The sequence below is a fragment of the Molossus molossus genome, unplaced genomic scaffold, assembly GCF_014108415.1.
Source record: "Molossus molossus isolate mMolMol1 unplaced genomic scaffold, mMolMol1.p scaffold_m16_p_8, whole genome shotgun sequence".
NCBI classification, from domain to species: Eukaryota; Metazoa; Chordata; class Mammalia; order Chiroptera; family Molossidae; genus Molossus; species Molossus molossus.
Window position 1 is genome coordinate 32,284,563 of NW_023425402.1, and position 20,177 is coordinate 32,304,739.

A 20,177-nucleotide genomic window follows, 5' to 3' on the forward strand; every position below is an offset into this window, starting at 1 on the left:
TGATGTCCTTACTCATGCTGTTGAGCTTCCTCAAGATCATGGCTCTGAACTCTACCTCAGATAACTTGCTTAACTGTATTTTATTTGTTTCATCTTTGATAGAGTTTTCTTGTTCTGTCATTTGGGATTTGCTTCTTTGTTTCACCATTTTGGCTATCTCAGTGTGTTTTGGAGCCTGCCACATTTTACTTGTGGGTGTTGGTGTTCTGCTGTTTGTGACTCCGTCTCCTGGGTTTGGATGAGCATGTAAGGGCCCATGTTAAACACCATTGTCAAGTCGTACTTTCCTGGATAGATCTGCAAGCCCAGGAAAGGTTCAGTTGTCTTCTAGCTTTTTGCCTGGAAGCTATTAGTCTCAGTTACTAAGGGCCTTGGAATGTAGCCCTAGTGTTCTGCATCGGAGGGTTTCCATAGGGTGGGACAGATGCTGGTTGTTTTTGAGCCTCAACTTGCATTTCTCTTCCTCTCTGCAATGGGGTTGAATCTCTGAGGGAGGAGGGTCTGCTGCTTTTCCCTGCAGCTCTGGGAAGGAGCAAGCTGGCTACCATCCTTTGTGGCCACTACTCAGCAAAAACTCTGAGCACCCTCCAAATCCCAGGTGTCCACACAGAGTTCCAGTCTAGTCTGTCCTCTCTCTGCTGAAGCCCCAGGTGAGTGGCTGAGGCTAATTTATGCTCTGTCCTGGCTCTTGATGCTTTAGAACAGGCTTGGTATTTTATCCCCGAGGGTGCTGCTCACAGCTAAGACAGCTGGTGTCCCTGGGCTCCCAGCCTGCCACCCTCTCGCGCCTCTGTAGATCCTAGCAGTGTCCCTGGTTGTATACTCCTGTCCCACTGCTTTTATGTTGCTTTTTTTCTGTCAATTTGTCTTAATTTAGTTATAATTCCCGTTTGGTCCTGGGAGATCATCTGTGTAGCTTCCATTCACTTCACTACCATTTTTTCTCCCCCTATTTTCTTTTCTTTTTTTTTTTTTTCTTTATTGATTTTAGAGAGAGAGAAAGGGAGAAAGAGAGAGAGATAGAAACAATGATGAGAGAGCACATTGATTGGCTGCCTCCTGCATGCACCCCACTATGGATTGGGCCCATAACCTGGGCATGTGCCCTGACCAGGAATTGAACCAGCTCTTTAATTTTTTAGTAATTCATAGAAATCATGAATTATTTCATTTTTACCTCACTTTGATAACTCTCCTTAGTTTTCTTTATATTTCAAGTTGCATTGACTGATAATGATTTTATTCTTAATATCCTTGTGTTAGCTCTGGTCACTTTACCTATGTAGAAATATTAAATTTCCAAAAATAAAAATTATTGCATCATTTAAAATGTCATTATTTCCAGGAATTGAATAGCAATAAATTATAGCCTTTTTAAAATTTAATTTTTTAACTCTGTGTGGTTATATACTGATTGGTGAAATAATTACAGAGTAGGTAAATAATTTGGAGGCAGAGGACATGTCTTTGACCTCTAGGAGTTTATTTCAAAATGATTCTGTTATTAGTTGTAACAGTTTCTGACACACACTCCTTTATGACTGCTGAATCATAACCACTTCAGAACATCCTGCATTTACCTGCAAACTGTGCTCTATGGCACATCCCTTCATTCCATTTCCAATTTTGGGGGGGATTAAAAAAAATTCAATGGCACAGTTAAAAATGAGACTGTACACATCTATCATGTCTGCTTTCAAAGCAAAAAGTGTAGACTTTATGTCGCATTGGCAGGTTAGGTGGTATCATTTCATATATATCATTGAGACATTATTTAAATCATCCATCAAATACATCCATGATAGTCCTCGGCATCTCCTCTTTTCAATTTGGACTAGAGTTAATGAAGTTTGCATGTAGCCGGAAATCCCTTTATCTTTGAGTAAATTAAAACTAATAAAATCTAGAAGGTGTGAAGAAAAATTATGCTATAGAAAATAAAAAGAAAGTGACTACAAAGATATTCAGCTTGGCTTATTTTGGGTAGAACAATCAGTACTGCAACTCTCCATTTATTTTATTTTTTCACATTTAGTACGTCTACATTCAAATCCATTTTTTAAAATTCAGTCCCTTTCTTGGTTCCACATTTATCTTTAGAATAACTTCCCATTGTCTGTTGCAAAGAGCACATAAAATGTTCTTTAAATTTTTTTTCACTGTTGATTTTGGGATAAAGTTAAGCCATTGAATATAACAAGAAGTGAGTCAATATCTGACTCACTAAAAAAAAAAAAAAAAAAAAAAAAGAAAATACAACATCAATTCTCTATTTCTTTATATTTGTATTTGATGGGGAAATGTAACCTTGTCTTGAGTATTTTCAGTTCTGACATCTTCATTCTCTCTTTCTCATCCAATCCGTAGCACTCATTTCACCCTTCTTCACATCCAAACTAGCTCCCATCTACGTTTCAGTGAAAATTATACAGGCTCTCATAGGATGCTAACTTAAACAGAAAATTAGAATAACATTGCATCCTGGATAGACGAAATGTGGAGACCTCCCCCTGGGAACTCTAAAAATTTTAAACTAGATAGAGAAAACTCTTTACCCCTCCATATAACTAAGTGTGAAATGGTCCAATGGAGAAGAAACAGAGCCTGATTGATTATCATGGGTGAAGTAGAACACCAAGATGGGAATGAGGATTTTGAACATTTAAAGCAATTGCCATACTAAAATGCAAGCCACAGACACATTTCCAAAGGCTAGTGTTATTGCAGAAGCAGGCAATAAATTTAGGACCCTGTGTAAATTTACAGGTAGTTGTGGGATAACCAGGAAGGTAAGACTAAAAGGAGGGACTCCGTGATTCCATACCTAGACCCTGCTAATGTCGTCAACTCCTAATTGGAGTTTATGTCTTCCTCTGTTAGTACCTCTGTTTGGTCAGAGAAACATATAGATGCAGAGAGAACAACATGGATCAGGTAACAAAGATTCTGGAAGCCGAATGAAAAAGACAGCTTGCAAAAACCATGTGAGAGATAGGCACTTGGAGGGAATAAGGAGCTATGGGACTTTTGATGACTTATACAACAGTTGCGTACTGAGTGAGGATTGTTTAATATTATTATCTTGTCCATTTCTAAAAATATCTTTTGCTTTATTGTGTCTCACATCTTTCAGAATTTTGTGCTATTTAACAGAAACATTACTTTTGAGGACAGAAAGGTTCATTGCATCTTAAACCAATAAAAAACATATAATGAAATTATATAGTGAACATATTAAATTGCTTCTCTCTTCATTGAAAGTCTCTGTTGTTATTGACTAATTAGAAAGCCAGGCTTTGTAAAACCTTGCCTCAGGTAATATTTTCCAGTGGCAAGATGAAGAAAAATAAGTTTCTGATACTTTCTTCATTTTGTAAAAGCCTAAATCTTATGAAGAAGAAATTCTTAATTCTGAGAACACAGATAAAAATTTAGGGGTTCTGTGAGCATAAATGTAGAATATTACATTTGCTTTTCTTAATTTATCCTAATTACAATTTATCAATTTTTTCAATTATGAACAAAATCAAATCTCAGCAGGACTAACGGTACCTGGGACTTTGTTACCAACAGAAATTGCAGATATATCATATTACTCTTGTTGCAGACACCTCAAAATAATCTTAATGATTATCACTACTGAAAAGCTTTATTTCTAGATCCATCACATTTGCTAATATGATAATGAAGGTACTCTGATATTATCATATAACAAATTTCTTTATAATATTTTTGATAATGAATTTCCATAAAATTGGTCTTTTAAAAATACAGTTATAACATTATTCTGAGAATTAATGCATAGGCATAATCAGAATATCAGATGAGCCTATGGCACACTAAGGGTAGGAATCTTAATTTATAAGATGTTTTAAAGTGCCAATGTTCTTCAGAGCACTCTAGACACAGTGAGCACCATGGGCACCAGAAGTCCAGCCAGCACACCTAGGCAGGGCCTTGGGAGCTGCCAAGTCCTCAGAGGGTATTTACCACCCAAGAAAAATGTGTTCTAGGCACAGAATGCCTGACTCACAGTGGAATCTTATGTCCTTGGAATGACCCAAAATCAGCACAGGATCATCTGCTCTGAGAGAACATAACAGGTGGAAGATTGGCTATCTCAGGTAAGACCAGGGCAGAGCAATGGAATATATTCAATGGTTTTCCCGACAGCTTCACAGCTTTATCAAGTCCAAAACTTCACCATACCCCTGATGCAATGCCTAAACATGTCAGAGTTTAAAATCTCTATAAACTTGGTGCATTGGGAACACAGGGCAAGGCATACATTCATTTAAACAAGAGCATGTAAATTATTGAGCATGCCTGTATTTGCAATTGAGATAAAAAATTATTACCCATGATAGATCTGCACATAAATCTGGATCGTTTGTACCATAAACATCTTACATCTTTATAAATGTAGTCATTTATTTAACAAAAACAAGTTTTGCCAAAACATGGAGTTTTATGTATAAATGGAAATCTTTTAGTCTTGCTTGTTTTTTGGTGTGTGTGTGTGTGTGTGTGTGTGTGTGTGTTTGCGTGTACATGAGAATACATGTGTGCACTTTTATTAAGTAAACAGTTTATTTCTTATATGATGAGATTGATGTTAGCCAAATTTAAGTAAGCTATTGGTCTTGTAGAAGATTAATAAATTATCTGGCTTTTTAATTCTTTACCCTGAAGGAAAGACATGCTTCTTTTTTTCCATCTGTGGTCATTCTCTATTGTGCAATGAATAAAAGTCAAGAGGATCTTTGGTTTACCCCCTCAGGTGCTCTGCATCAATCTCCTAAAGCTGCTATCACACTGTAGGACTGGTGTGCTAGTATGATTATTCAAAATCTCCTTTGAACTCTTCCAGTGAACAACTTTGAATAAGGCCTTAATTTTCCATGTTTTTGCTTCCACAGTTAAAATTAATAAGACATATACAATATTTTGATTTTAACTTACTTTCTTTCCTGAGTTAGATTTTTCCCTTGCTTTTCAAAATCTTGGGGATTAAGAAATTTCTTTAATAGCAGTAAAAACTGCTAAGTACCAACACAATTACCAAGGAAGGGATAAAAAATTTTGTTAATTAATTGTGAACTCTGCCAAGTGAAATGTTCATTGTTATTCACTGCAAGATATAATAACGGTGCCTATTTTCAATAAAGTATAATTTTTTTTCTAAAAATGTGTATGTTTTTAAAAAACTGAATAAATTGTTGGTATAAATTTTTCTCCTTAATGAAAGGCTACCCACCATAAAAACTTTGTGAGCAAAAATCCAACAATGCTGAGAGCGTTGTCCTTTCTTGTCATCCTACCCTTTCTATCCTTTTCAGTTCACATCATTTTTTTTAAAATCTAAGACTGAATATAAGCATAGATTTTCTGATTGCATAATGAGTCAATAAAACTTGTGAAAATATTTGACTAACATACTTGGAATGTGCTGCCTACTTGTGTAAGTGATTGAAAGATACACCTGCTAAGTGTCAAGATCTACCTGACAAGGATAGTCAGGGTGTGTCACTTCTTTAAACTGGAAACATTTGGTAGCAGCAGTAAGGGTAAGAAGGGACATGGTTTCATTTTACATAATCTCATGAGTCTATTTCAGGAATACAGATTTCATTAGTATCTCAATGTATTACAAAAGAAAAAGAGAGAGAGTTGGTGTTGGTAGGTGGTAAATTTCGATGTGGTTCCAATAGAAGAAAAATGCTGAGTTTAGCACAGAAACTTATTACATTTATATAACAAGGCATGCTCTACTTCTTTTGACAAACAAATCTGGAAATTCAAAGGAAACTAAGCAGGATAATATTTAAATGAAGTTTTCTGGCAAACTCCGTAAAAGAATTAAGCAATGTTATATTAAAGAGTCTGGAGTTAAACCAATCAGATCTCTTTAGTCTTTCAAGACTTTCTCTTGTTTTGACCTCAGTAGTCTGCTTCATTGTATCTTTTCTTTTATAAGAATGTTATAATTTGACATATAAATTTTTTCATACTATTGATTCTTCTAAACTGTTCACTCTCTCTCTCTCTCTCTCTTTGTGTCTCTCTCTCTTTTTCTCTGTGTTTGTTTTTGTCCAAAGGAAGACTCAATGATGCTTTATATCTACAGACAATAAACATAATATTTCATCTGGAAGATTTATGAATTATTCAATTTAATCCAATTTATCAATTGGAAAGGGGTCCTAATTATAATGAAAATTTAATTCTGTGTTTACTCTCATTTGTGGGAATATTACTTACTATATACTTGTGAAAAATGAGCCAACCCATGGATTTTATGGAGGCTTCATCACATAGGCATGATCCATCATTAATGCCATTGTAGCCCTTCTCACTTCTCAAGAGAAAGGGATATGAGGGTAAAAATTCCAATGCTTGTTTTCAGTGACCAGCCTGCACCCAGGAACCTCACTAGAAGAAAAGACATTCCTATTTCCCAGAAAATGGCAAGGGTTTTAGGAGCCTGGTGCCAGGCACAGGAGTCAAAGATTATATATTAGAACAAAGGGTGCTTTTAAAGCTCTTATCACTTAGGGAATCACACGAGTCTCCACAGAGCTGTGTCAGGAACCAGGGGCAGAGACAAACACATATTTTCTATTGTGTCACAATAACTAACTCATATGATTTTACTTTAATCATTTGTAATATCCTAGATTATGAATGTAACAGATAAGTTTTTAATAGATAGTTCTGTATTACCCCAAATATTAAATTCTACAAGTAAAACTTTGCTTACTTTTTTCAACCTATGCGTAGAATATCATTTACATCTTATGTCTACCAGTTACATTACTAATTCTATTCTAAACACGTGTGCTGCCTTGTGATTTTGATATATTTATTTTACTCCCCTAGTTTTCATGTGTTCTTTATACGTAGGAATGTTACCTAATACATATAATTATTGACATATTATCAATTGCTAAACTGATAATGGCATATTGTGCATACTCTTCCACAGCATGCATCTATCACTAAATAATATAGTTTAGGTATATTTTTATATTACTCTAGAGATGACTCATTATTTTTTCTCCAACTTTTTAGTTTGAAAAAAATTAACAACTACAGAAATGTTGAAAGGATAGAACAAAAATCAGCAGCATAACTTTAACTTTTATTCAACAATTGTTAACATTTACTATGTTCCCTTTATCTCCTTCTATGAGCATGTGTGCTTGTGTGTATTTGCTGAATACTTTGAGCTGAAGTTACAGATATCATGACATTTACTCCTAATTGCTTAAGCATGTGTGTCATGGAATATCAGGAACAAGAATGTTCTCCTACATACCCTATACTATCATTACTGCAAAGATACAGTAATAGTTTCTGGTATAGACATTATACTCAAATTTATTTTTCTTTCATAGTCAAATATGTTTGTTTATGTTTTATCTTTTACAGTCCATGATTCTTTCAAGGACTCTCCACTGCATTTACTATCAGAGCTCTTATGGATTCCCTTAATATCGAGCATATTCATTGTTTTTTGTTTGTTTGTGTTGAGGTGGATTCTTGCTATTGACATCATAAAGAGTTCAGACCACATGTCTGGATGGTATCCTCATGACTAACTTCAAGTTATAAAGATACTTAACACTCATTGCTTTTTCTAGTGTACCACTCATAGGACAAGATATGATGAAGAGACATCAATTTGAAATAAACGGTGGGGAGGAAGATCCCTGTTTTAAATGGAATTATCAGATTTTTTTTCTGATTAAATATACATATGTTTCTATTCTATCCACTGAAAAAAATTAAAAGCCATAGAATTCAGTTACCACGAGTGCATCAATGACCGGAATTTGGCTTTTAAACACTGTTCCTTACTAATGTTGCTATGTCTGGGGCAGGGATAGTTCAAGATGAGCCTGGAACACCTCACTATTTCAGAAAGTAAAGACATACTCATAAGTAGGAACAATGAAAAAAGCATAAAAACTGACCTGCATTCTCCATTTTGGTGAAATTTTGAAGTGAAAGGAATAATGATGGCAATGAAGTTTGACATATTGAGTTTTAATAGTTGCTTCGTGATACTATAATGCTACTTAAAATAAAGTTATGTGATGGGTAGAGAAAGATCCTTTTTACAGAAGAATGACAAGTTATACATGGAAGAAGTAAAAAAAGTATACATAACACATTATCATCAACAAATGTAAGATTTTTGAATCAGTCAAGAATCATCAGTTGATGCTAAAAACACTGGATAAGGAGAGTTGCTTGGGACTCTGATAGTCAACTGTACTGAAAGTATCACATATTTTTTTATTAATTACATGAGGAAAATATATAACTATAATTGAGAGATCAGATAGACAACTTTTAAGCACATCATAAAAGCTAGCATCATTAATAGTAAAATAATGCTATAAATATTTTCTTAAGAATATTTGACATTTTATCACATCACAAGAAGAGTACTGTTATTTTATTCCCAAATTATCCTAATTTTCAACCTTTATTAAGGCAAAGAATATGCTATATTGAAATATTTTACTATATTGTACAATAAGAATAAATTAAAGACGAGTAAAGATAATTTATTTCCTTAGTTGGCAACACATTCTGAGTATGTGATACATAGAAGAACCTAAAAGAGTTTATTTGACATTGTACAGAATTTAATATAGAAATGAAAATATGGCCCTGGCCGATTTGGCTCAGTGGTTGGAGTGTTGGCCTGTGGACCAGAGAGAGTCCTAGGTTCAGTTTCTGCTAGGGGCACGTACCAAAAAATAAAAAATAAAAGAAAATATGAATTTTCATGGAGATAATTTTTGCATATTCTCATTAAGGCTCATTTTTAAGTATACTTTAAATTATTTGAGGATAAATAGGTAGCATTTCAATATGAAAAAATAATTTTAAATACATATTTTTATAAGGTCCTGTTGAAAGCATTTTGAGGATGGTGAGACAATGAGCACCCCAAGGAAGTACATTTGGAAACTACATTTCGCAAACATTATTGCCAACTGAATTTTTCTTGATATTCTCCACTGAGGCACTCGTATATTTCTCATAGATCACATATGGTATATCTGGAAGGTAGAGGATAGGGGAAGCCATTTTCTCTGGCAGTGATTTCAAGACCGTTTTGAGCACCACTCGGGTACCTCTATGGTCCTTTCAGGCATGTGAGCACCAGCTTTCATGATACTGCTTCCCAGCCTTCAACCTCTGTATAAGCCTGCTGTGGAAGGCAGCTGAGCAGGGTCTCTTGTTTCTGTGGTGTTTGCACAGTCTCGCCCAGGAGCCTTTAGTCCGAAGGGCACTTGTTGAGCCTGCGTGCAGGCAAGGCCCAGCAGGAACATTCTGCCCAAGATCTCTTGTTCTTCCTGCGTGCAGGCAAGGCCCACACAGGAGCGTCCTGAGCCACAGGCAAGAATGTATCGACAGTCTGGACCTTGAGCTCAGAGGCGGATGGAAACATTTGGTGTTTGAGAGCAATGAAGGTTTTTTGTGTTTTTTTTTTTTTTTTTTTTTAATCCTCACCCGAGGACATTTTTCCGTTTTTTTGTTCAGATAGAGTGGGGAGGGAGAGAGAGAGAAACATCGATGTGAAAGGGACACATCGAGTGGTTGCCACCCGCACGACCCAACCAGAGCCAGGGACAAACTAAAAAGGAGTTAAATGCCCTTAGCGGGAACCGAACCCGGGCCTCTCTGGACCGCAGGCCGATGCTCTACAGCTGAGCCAAACCAGCCAGGGTGAGCAATGAAGGTTTTTCAATCCCCGCCCCCGCCCCCACCCCCCTCCTTCAGTTGACTGTATAATAAACTGGCTGAGCTAGCTCGGGGTCACTGTTTCTCCATCAGAGAGCAGTGTCCCACCTGGCCCCAGTTTTTCTCAGTCTCCCGTCGCCCCTCCTCAGGTCTGGTTCGACGAGCTGTGCAGGTCCCGGCAGCCTGTATTTCCCTGAATTATGGTTTCATTCTTTACATAGTTTAAGTGCAGTAGAGGAAAAAGGGCCACATGCTAACTTGACAAGCTCAGGGGAGGCCTGTGTGGTGGCCTTGCAAACTCAAGGACCTAAAGTAACCACGAAGAATGGTCTGAAATTAAAACTTTTAACTAAAAGTGATTTATGGCAGGTAGTCATGTCTTAGGCCGGCATCTTCCCTGACAAAGGTTAGTCTTTGTCTTAACTTAGCCTGTCTGTTGTCTTTTTGTAGCTATGATAACATATCTTTGGAACATCAAAGTACTAGTCCTTTTTCCGGACCCCTCCAAACACAGGCACTACTCTGTGGAAACCACAAATCCCCTCACTGTTATTGAGTTAATTATTGGTTGTTAACTATCTTGTATCCACATACACATACATGTAAAAGATGTATGTGTCTATCATTTTACTATTCATCCAATCCCAGAGGTGTCCTCGCTTTGCTTTCTCCCACCTCCCTAATCTATCACCAGTGGATTTCATGTAACCCACTTATGTCTCCTCTTTTGGTTGTGATGTATAAAATAAGGTGTAAAACTGCCATTCTCTGGAGCATTGTTTCAGTCCATTGAGGTTTTGCTTCTATGCAACTGTTGACAATTTTGGCTCAAATAAACTCACAAGCATGTTTCACAGGTTTTAATGTTTCTTATGTGACAGTGCCTTGGTTATCTGACCAAGAGGCACAGTGTTATAGTGGAATTGGTTCTAAGATGGTTAGATTTAAAGCATGTAATGGTCATGCCACCAGTGGAAAATGGAATGCTGGAATTCTATTGTATGCTATGGAAAATAGTTATTTAAATGATTTCCTGTAATTGCGTAGTGTGACGTTCTTACAGAAGGCAACACCATGTGCTATCAAATTGTTCTTACACTAGAACCTGTTGGTGAGAATGATGACGACGAAGATGTGGGGCAGGAAAAGCAGAATTAGAGGTTAGTGACGAGGAGATCGGGTGAGGAGAATGGCACAGCATGTGAATACTCACTAAGGGACATCCACAGCAAAACAGAGTCACAATCATCAGGTGGACAAGATAACTCCGTTAGTGAATGCTAGTCCACCTTTTCTCTCAGCCACCCCTGTGCTTGGCTAATGGAAATATGGACTAATAATAATGGAATGATGGGATAAATGTTATGCATGGGTTCAACAAGTGGGTTTCTCTTTACCATGTCTGACCCAGGCAACCTTCAGTGCTATATTCCCAACTCTGAACATAAGAGACCGATATTGTGCTTCTGCTATGACCCCCTTCTATGACATACCAGCCATCAGTTGGTAATAGGTTGCTTGTGTTAGAATCTTCTCATCACAAAGTGAGCACTTACTCAGAATATGAAAATGTATTCCCTGTCTACAGTGCTGCAATATGATACTAAGGTAGAGTATTTCTGGAACTCAGGGGATCCCCTGGGTTGTCCATTAGTACTTCTATGTTTACAGGTAAATGGTAGTAAAGGATTATAGTGAAACAATATGAGGAAGATCACGTATGGCTCAGATCTTTCAGGAATGAAATTTTCTCACCACAAGCTCAAGAATCATGTCTAGCTGAAATATTGACTAAAACAAAAGGAAATAAGGAATAGATAATGGAAGAACATTTCACTTAAAAACTACAAATTCTTGTTCAGTTGCAGAAACAAAGACTACAGTGGCTATGAATATTTTTCTTTCTTTGTTACATATGTATTTTATATGTTAACCATTCTTTTTTTTCTCTAGCCTTTCCCCACCAAGGTTATGCAAGGCACATTGATGGTGGTGATTCAGTCCTTAAATTATGAAGTATCAAAGAGAATATGCAAATTGGTTAGAAAGCAATGAATCTCACTTAAAGATGCGTATATATGGATATAGAACTTTGGGACTTTCGTTTTAGGGGAAAAGTTTGGAAAGTCTTTATTTGGAAGAAGGATACATGCATAATATTAGGCAGAGAGGCAAGATTATGCTGTTTTTGTGGTTGCTTGGATGACGAATATGCACTAAAAGGAACACATGAACAATGCATATCCAAAGGTATGGACTGTGCTGGGTATTCTCTTTGTAAGTTCTGCTTTGCAACTCAGGAGCCAAAGCCTACAAATTAGATGTCCTAGGATCCACCTGAAAACAGGCTATATTCCATAAGTTGGAAGCATATACATACACATCTTGAGTTTTGCTTTTGGCTTTTAAATATTCTGCTGAGAATCACATTTCTTACTACTGTAGGTACACAGACTGTTGAAGGAGGCAACTTCCATAATCCCTTCACCTCTTGTAAATCAATACTATGTAAGCCTCCAGTTGTATATAGGGTTTATTTTATCAAAATACCTGAAGAAGTATATGTATAATTGAAAAGCTATGCTTTAAAAGCATAAAGCTCTAGCCAGATCATTTGAGTATTAAATTTGAATGACCTCAGATACAACGTGGGTTTTGTTAGTTTCTTTTTCCTTAAAAAAGTTTATTCACTAAATATGTTTTATTTAAAAAAATAGTTGCCTTGTTTATCAGAAATTTTGATCATGGTAATTAAAAATGTATCACAACAGTAAGAGCTTTATGTTTTAAATTAGAAATAAAAGTCCCTAGAAGTTGAAGGGCTTGCCCAAAGTAGAAGGTATTTATTGTTGACTGATATTACTAACCGTATTTCCTGATTCTTAATTCAGGCTCATTTCAAAGTTACTACCTGCTTCACTGAAAAATAGAAATTTATTACTTTTAAATAAGTAAAAGGCATACTAATATTTTTTGACACCACAATGTTGGATTAAAAAAAAAGTAAGAAGTGTGTCTTTCAAATGAGGTAGAGGAGAAAGACATTTAGCAACAAATTATATAGAAAATTTCACTCCATGACCCGGGAATTTGATCCATAATTTGTGAGGTCGAGGATTCTTTTTAGTTCTCATCCGAGGATATTTTGCTATTTATCTTCAGATAGCGTGGGAAGAAGAGAGAGAGGGAGAGAGAGAGAAACATCGATGTGAGAGAGACACATCGACTGGTTGCCTCCTGCACAACCCCAACCAGAGCTGGGGATGAACTGTAACAGAGGTATATGCCCTTGATCGGAACTGAACCCACAACTCAATGGTCCATGAGCCGATGCTCTAACCACTGAGCAAACTGACCAAGGCAAAACATAGATTCTTCACTAAAATATTATTAAGGCCCTGGCCAGTGTGGCTTAGTTGGTTGGAACATTGTCCTATATATACACCAAAAGGTTGTAGGTTCGATTCCTGGTCAGGACACATGCCTAGGTTGCAGGTTTGATCCCCAGTCTGGGCACAAACAGGAGGCAACAGATTCATGTTTATCTCACATCAATGTTTCTTTCTCTCTCTCTCTCTCTCTCCCTCTCTCTCTCTCTCTCTCTCCCCCTTTCTCTCTCTCTAAATTGATAAGCATGTCCTCGGGTGAGGATTAAAAACAATACATTAAGAATTTCAAAGTAGCAGAGTGGAGCATAAAGCAAGCAAGAGGTCCTTCTGAACACAGTCCTGTGGGTCACACACTCAGTCAAGCCATGTTATTGCTTACCAGGTGATCTTGTTACTTTCTTAATTATTATTGCTTCTTGAAAACATTGTTTATTGTTAGTTTTCATCAGGTAAACTGTAAATCATGAATCACTGGCAACTATGACAAGCTAGGAAAGCACGGAACTCACTGTATTTCTAGGCAGTGAAGTCTGTTTTGCCTTACTTCAAATTAATTTCCAAATTTGTCTGTCATGTTTGAAGCCTAGTACATTGTGAGAGAATATTGGTAAACTGTAATTAGATTAAAACATCAAGGACCATTTGTCTTAAGACTTACACCTAATTCAAATATTTATATGATTTGTGTTCCCTACACCTCTTCAGATATTTCTAGAAGTTAGACTCTAACCTACAATTTCTGGCATCAGTCATATAAATAGTGGTCTTTTACATATTTTAATCCTGTACCATAAATCCTCAATATTATTTAAGAAATTAAAAAGTGATCTTTCAGTATATACATTAAACAAGGATATTGGAACAATCTGAATAGATTGAATCCTATGCAAATAAAAATTAAACATGTGAAGCATTTAAAATATTTTTCATAAGCATGAATGTTTTACAAAAATACATTTTTTTACTTGGAAATGTATATGAAATAAAATGCATAATATTTTCAATGACAGAAAAAAAATCAGTTTGTTCATTTTATTGTTTTCACCATTAAGTAGCTCTGGCCCAATTACATAACAAGTTACTGCTACTATGTTTCTTTAGTATTGCAAACACTATTCAAAAATGGCATCTTATTAAGTTTATTATCATCAATCTTTATATTGCTATTACAATTTTGATTATAAAATTGCATAATTTATAATACTTTAGAAGATCTTTTACTCTTAAAAACTATGCCTACCAGATATTTCTTATAACAATATTAAAATTCAGTGGGGTAAATTTAGATGAATTTAAGTTGTCAATTCTTAATGAGAAAATAAAATTACATATGAAAAGATGAATGGGTTGTTTAAGCACATTATTCACACATAAATAAAGTATTTATAGACCTATGAATTGGACCACAGACGTATTCTCAATTACTGTTCTAGCTCCCAATATATTTTTTCTTCTCCAATTCCTTTGTTTTACTTTTGCCACAGTGATAGTATATTTTATTAACTAGGCTCTTTATCAGAACTTAAGTTCTTCAGAGACCTCTCTGGCTTGAGAGAGTAACTTTTAGAAACCTTTTTTTTTTTTTTTTCTGAATCAAAAAATTTAGTTATAGTTGTTTGCAGTTTGTCCCTGGCCCAGCTGGGGTCATGTGAGTGGCAGCCGGTTGATGTGTCTCTCTTACATCGATGTTTCTCTCTCTTTCTTCCTCCCTCTCTCGCTCTCACTCTATCTGAAGATGAATGCAAAAATGTTCTCAAGTGAGGATACAAAATCAAAAACAAACACATAATGATTAAGACGTTCAAAATTTTTATCATAAATTCAATACTTACAATCCAGAAGTGTTATTGATCATATACTGTATTTTAGCACATGCTAAGGACTGAAGCAAAAGTGAGTAAAATATGGCCCCTGTCCTGAGGAAGATAAAAAATAAGTGTCCATCTGCTTTAATCTGTTCAAAAGACACAAAGCATTTTAAGGGCAATAGAAAATGGAGCAGAAGATATAACCTAAAAACAACAACAACAACAACAACAACAAAACACTATAGCAACTTGATTTGGGGGTAAATAATAATTTATGATTGAACCCAGTTTTCCCTGCACTTGATGGTCTGTGAATAAATAATAGATCATGATAATAGTAATATTCAAAATTACTATTTCTGTTTCTGCCTGTTTCTGGGTAAAGCTACTTATATGTTTATTTCCAGATAGTCTCACAATCTTAGGTAGTTATTTCTGACCATTCCCAAATGTGGTCTCCTGTGTGCTCACAAAGAACGCCGGTCACGGTGTGTAACACGGTCTTACTCTCTTGCTGCAGCCCTTTATTTTCACCCATTACTTGTCAAGGCCACAACTGCTTAACAGCAACTTTTGTTGATTTTATCAGCACTGATGGCTACACAAAGGTGGTGCCTTTCCAAGCACAAAATGCTGGTACTCTAAACGTGCCAGATTGTCACTACATTTTTTGGCATACTCCATATGTTAAATTTCTGCTGGGCCTGTTAGAAAGTAGACCAGCCATCATATTGCACCAGATGGCAACAAAGCAGCAGAGCAATCAGAAAGATGCAAAGTGACAAGAGCTACTCGGGTTCTGCTGATAACTCTTCCTCCACCAGGCTCAGTCATCAATCTTATAACTGAGATGTGGGATGTGTCAAATGTGACAATCTCTGCCTTTCTCCTACTCCTCCAGCATACAGCCCATTATAAACTCTTCCAATTAAATTACTGAAATAGATGCCTCGTGGTCAGCCTGTTCACTAAGGCTGTCAGGGATACAGTGTGATACCTGAATTTGATTAGTGAACAAAACCTGGGTTTATAGTTGAAAATTAGGTTAATTTAAAAATGACTGCATAGATCATATTTTGCCTTAAATAAGTACTGACTTTCTTCCTAGTGTTATACAAGATTAAGTATTGACAGCAAGTTATTTTAGGTAAATATTTTATTTTGTTTAATTTTAAAATTACAAGCATAGAGATCAAGCCCTTTGATGTTTAATAGAGCTGATCAGTTTACAGATAATTATAACTAAAGACCAAATGGCTCCATTTAATTAATAATACCTGAGTTACAGCCAAAAGTCCAAAAATTGTACTTTGCTGAAAAAAAATAATAGCTAAATAATTCAACTCTAGAAGCACAATATATATCAAAGGCATAACTCGAATGCTATACGCTATCGCAGGCTTATGAAGATCTATGTTCTACTACATCAAGAACCGTGAATAACAAATTCAAATCAATGTTCTATTTATCGAGGTTATAGTTCTTTTCTTTCCTCCAAACAGAATGATAGCTGTATTTTTATTTCTTCAAATCATCTGGCAAAATAGATCATGACATCCCTCTGAAGCAGGTTGAGGGATACAAAGTAAATGAGCATAATTAAGAGAATTGATAATTTGAAAAACAGGGTAATCAGTATCCATAAAGTGGATGTCAGTCTGAAAAAATGATCTCTAGTGGACAATCCAAGTCTCTGCCTCAGGCTTTTTCTAGCCAATGATTTTTATATACCTCAATGAAGACAGTCATTATGTGCAAAGGGATTGTAAATAACATGTTTAAAATGTGACAAATGTTGCCCTGGCAAGTTTGGCACAGCAATTAGAGCGTCAACCTGTGGACCCGAGAGTCCTGGATTCAGTTCCCGCTAAGGGCACGTACCTCAGTTGCAGTTTGTCCCCAGCCCCGGATGGGGTCATGTGAGTGGCAACCAGTTGATGTCTCTTTCATATCAATATTTCTCTCTCTCTCTCTCTTATCCCCTCTCTCCCTCCCGCTCCTTCTGAAAATAAATGCAGAAGTGTCCTCAGGTGAGGATAAAAAAAAATTAAAATGTGACAAATGTATAGAGAATCAACATAAACAAAAATTGGACAGGCAAAGGGATAGGTCACTTAAATAAATGAAGCATTATAGAGATCAATGTGTATTCTTTGCTTTGGGTACACTAAGAGTATAGACATGCTCCTACAACAGCTGGTATAAACAAAACCAAAGAAACTGGTTAGATGCAATATAAATCAGTGCAATATATATCAATAGTATAAACTTCTGAAAATCTAACGATGTGTCAAGTACATCAATTAGAATTAGTTTGGTGTTCTTTCTTCCCTAGCTGTGTTCGAAAACCACATGGAGAGCATTGTAATCAATTCTGGGCATTATATTTTGAGAGAGTAGAAAGCATTGATCTTGTCCTGAGGTTAGTGACAAAAATTTTAAGGAGGGAAGAGACAAGAAAGGGAAGGAAAAACAAAAAACACTTTTGATTGGGTCATTTACTCATTACCACATTTTCTCATAAACATTTATTCATTTACATTTTGCACATGCCCTACAAGACAGGCGATATTGTATCTTATTTATAGATGTGAAAAAAAGAGGTATAAGAAATGGAGAAAAAGGATCATGGTCACAGATTTGGTAAGAGCCAAAGTCCACTTTGAACCCGTGTCTGTCCAATTGTCATCAACTGTATATTGGCATTAGTATGTTGTCCCTTTACTACATGAAATTAAAGGATGTTAAATGAACATCCTACTTGTTTAAACTTAACCCAAATGTTTGAAAGCCTATTGAGCTCTAAACATGAAGAATACTCTTTACTGTGAAAAGCTAATGATCTTTCTCTGGGGACTGATTTACAAACATATAAATCCTGGAATTAGAGAATGATAATAAGGTCCTACTCCTTGCCCTTGGAGCATGTTGTTTTGTTTGTTTGTTTTGCTCTGCCTTTGTTCCTTCCCACAAAGCTAGGATTGAAAAAAACTACTTAGATCTGAGGCAGATAGGATTAGGTTGCTGCAACACCTCCTCTGAACCAGAGGTGGAGGGGATCAGGGGAAATGGCATCTAAGCAGAGAAAATGTTCAGCTGGGCAGCTGCCGCTGCACACCTTGTTAAGTGAAGAAGACTCAAGAGCACAGCAGAGGGATGTTTTATTTTCTCGCTGTTTTAATAACTTGTCTACACAGACAGATAGATGTGGACCAATGTTTGTCAGATTTGACCTAGCTCATCCATCAGATCACTTTCTGTTCCTCTAACAGTGAGGGGAGACTAAGAGGGAAAATAAACTATCAGATATATGGTCTATTTGGCACTCGGCATGAATTCCCACAGCTAAAAACTATATTTTTCTGACTCTTTTGTGATTAAGTATATGAATGTAAATTGGCTTTCACAAATAAATGCACTGACACAAGGTCTGAACACTGGAACTGCATGAGAGGAGTATTCCTGCTGCATTGGGGTGTTTTCTGCTGAAGAGCCAGGTTGTGGAGATGTGGAGGTGTCTGCAGCAGCATATCCAAGCTCCAGTGTATGGGTGTTGAGGACGCAGCCCATAATCTCTCGCCACCATCCGCTCCCTGTTCCCCATCCCTGATCCCAGCTACAGCAGTGCTTTCTTAAGTGGATGGAATCAGCAACATGTTCCGATTCCTCTCCTGCCACATAGGACAGAGTGGAGCCCCTGGTGGGTTAGTTCTGGGAATTGTGCCTGGAGACCTAATCAGTTGGGTTCCTCTAGCACTTCCAACACTTTTCAAGCATTTAATTCTCTCTGTTTAGACATTTTCTGTCTGAAATACTAGAGTTTCTGTTTCCTTCAGTGAATGCTAAATCATAGAGTACTAAGGGATGTATCCTCCCTAATGCCATAAATGGGAAGAGATTTATGTATTTTGGGGGAAGAAAAAAGCATTCTCTCTCCAGTGACTACATTACCAATGGCAATAAAAATAATATAATAATACACAGTCGAAGAAGCTGTTATTCCTGCCTACAGGATCTCTGGCAGCTTGCCAGTAGATTTGACATTTGAATGTGGTATTAAAAAAAAGAAAAATAATTTTATCGTGATGACATGGTGGAGGTGGAATATTTTAGTTGAAAGAAATAGCTGGAATAAATGCATGGAAAGTTGAAAGTTCATGATAGTGCATTTAAAAAATTATGAATCTGTGTGGTTAAAGAACTGGACAAAAGCTCGGACTTCGCAAAAAAATGAGGCTTGAAAGGACAATTGGGGGCAGAACATCGAGCATTTTTATGTTCTTCATGGAAGCACAGAAATGGTTCAATGAAGGAAATACTTTTTCTTTGAAAATATGGAGGGATTTGTGGACAGGTAGATGACTTTTACTATGTAAGCATCTATTAGTTTAAGAAATAAGTCTTATGTATGTGATGGCAATGAGAAATTTGGGAACTAGTAGGTAAAGGCTATAGCTACTGTATGTCGCAGGTGGGGTATTGTTCGCAGTTCTTTATCTTATTTCTCTGTTAGAATTGCACATCCATATCCTTAGCTGTGTGTCCACTCGAAGTCGCTGACTTATCTTCCTGCCGCAGGATGGTGTGAGCATCTATTGGACTTGCTTTGGAACATATGTTGTTTGAAGGGACAGGATGCCAAGTCCAAGGAGAGAGTCAAACACACTTGCCTTGGCCTCTGGCACTTTTCTCAATGACCATGAGAGGACCACTTTGTGAGTAGCCACTTTTCCAAAGAGACTGGAAATACACACTGAGAAAACCTGGCCCCATCCCAAAATCTGGGGCCAAATTTGTCCAAATCTAGCCAAGTCACTGCTGACCTGCGTGCTGGAAAGAATAGACAGGGTTGCTATTTTTTGTCACTGAGATTTTGAGAGTACTAATTATGAAGCAAAAAGACGAAGAATGCCTTTTAGCAATCCAGCCTCTTTAAAATGAATAGGACAAGTCTGGAGGCAGTCATTCCAAGGATGTTCAAGGACAGGCTGACAGTGAGTACTTTCCGTCTCCTCGGCTACATCCTTTTTCCTTCCTGTTATTATCTTCTGCTTGGAAGACTCTAAAAGCCACTAGCCACATCTCACCATCTAAATTATCCATCACATAGCAGCAGGAACGGAGTTCTCACAGCGTTGCTGTTTCATTGTATGCCCCTTAAAAAATACTTCATTGTTTTTGGGGGGCACTCACCAGGAAACCCACACTCCCGACAAGA